Source organism: Colobus angolensis, unplaced genomic scaffold (genome assembly GCF_000951035.1).
Source record: "Colobus angolensis palliatus isolate OR3802 unplaced genomic scaffold, Cang.pa_1.0 Scaffold96, whole genome shotgun sequence".
Classification (NCBI taxonomy): Eukaryota; Metazoa; Chordata; class Mammalia; order Primates; family Cercopithecidae; genus Colobus; species Colobus angolensis.
In genome coordinates this window covers 3,166,366-3,168,001 of record NW_012123598.1, presented here as the reverse complement: position 1 = coordinate 3,168,001, position 1,636 = coordinate 3,166,366, and the positions used below count along the sequence as shown (strand labels likewise).

Genomic DNA, 1,636 nt, shown 5'->3' with positions numbered 1-1,636 from the left:
GAGCCTGTCTGGGTGAAGAGCGTTCCGGGTGGAGAATGGCATGTGGATAAGCCCGGAGGCAGATGCGTGCTTGATGGTTTTTAGGAATAGCAAGGAGGTCACCGGGACTGCATCACAGTCAGTGAAAGGCAGAGTCCGAGGAGATGCTATCAAAGCGCTAACCCGAGTTGGGGGATGGAAGTTGCAGTCGTGTCAATAAGACGGAGGAGGGAAGCCCTGGAAGGCTTCTGAGCGGAAGACTGGCACAGAGTGGCGAATGTTTTTATTGTATTGTGCTGTTATTTCACTACCCAATTGCATTTTCTTATCAGCATACCTTATTTTATGAAATTAGACCTGCATTTGGGAGGGAGAGTCTGATTTTCATGAAGGCCTGTGGTACGCTTGTGACGATGACGCCAGCATTCCGGGTCAGCGGCCGTCAGCCCTGTCTCCGGGACATCTTGATGCAAGATGCTAATCAGATTAATTAACTCCCTGAGCGTCAGTGTTCTCATCTGTAAAACTGGCCTAAGGATGACAACATCTTCCCACAGTTGTGAGAGTTAAGGAAACTACCGGTAAGGGGGACTCAGGGCAGTGTCTGGCATAGAGCAAGAGATCAGAAAAGTTACCTCTTCCTTCGATTGCCTCACGCAGTTCTGACTTCGGGAAGGGTCTTACCAATATGTTCCAGACGAAAATATGATGATGCCACACCGAGGCTTGAAACCTTCCCACTCTCTTGAGGGTAAAATACCAAAACTCTACTTGGCCTTTTAGAGACTCCCGCCCAACCCATACACATTCTCTCCTTCGTTATTTTTTCCATCTGGAATCCACTCAGCTTACAACAGGCAAATTATCTCCCGATGGGGACTTTCACAGAAGCTGTCTCCTCGGCCCACGTCTCCCGCAAGCCCCCCACGCTGCTGTTCCTGTTGCCAGTTTGCCAGTCCTCAGCCCCTGGTTACACTCCACAGCGCGTGTGGCTTCCTTTCCCTGGGGCCAGCTCTCAGGGTCGAGTCCCTCTTTCCCTCTTTCTTTCTTTCTCTCTCTCTCTCCTTCCTTCCTTCCTTCCTTCTTCTTTTTCCCTCTTTCTCTCCTCTCTTCCTCCCTTCCTCCCTTCCTTTCTTTCCCTTCCTTTTCTTCTTTCTCTCCCTCCCTCCCTTCCTTCCTTCCTCCCTCCCTCCTTCCCTCCTTCCACCCTCTTTCTCTTTCCTTCCTTCCTTCCTTCCTTCCTTCCTTCCTTCCTTCCTTCCTTCCTTTCTTTCTTTCTTTCTTTCTTTCTTTCTTTCTTTCTTTCTTTCTTTCTTTCTTTCTTTCTTTCTTTCTTTCTTTCTTTCTTTCTTTCTTTCTTTCTTTTTTTCCCTCTTTCCCTCTTTCCCTCTTTCTTTCTTTCTCTCTCTCTCTCCTTCCTACCTTCCTTCCTTCTTATTTTTCTCTTTCTCTCCTCTCTTCCTCCCTTCCTCCCTTCCTTTCTTTCCCTTCCTTTCCTTCTCTCCCTCCCTCCCTTCCTTCCTCCCTCCCTCCCTCCTTCCGTCCTTCCGCCCTCTTTCTCTTTCCTTCCTTCCTTCCTTTCTCTTTCTTTCTTTCTTTCTTTCTTTCTTTCTTTCTTTCTTTCTTTCTTTCTTTCTTTCTTTCTTTCTTTCTTTCT

General features: G+C 47.7%; 1 protein-coding gene across 1 annotated transcript in view; it reads left to right on the top strand.

Annotated features, from left to right (window-relative positions):
* Positions 1-1,636, top strand: part of LOC105504950 (leukocyte-associated immunoglobulin-like receptor 1) — a 45,822-nt gene that overhangs the window by 18,296 nt on the left and 25,890 nt on the right. The gene's annotated exons all lie outside the window — the stretch shown is intronic.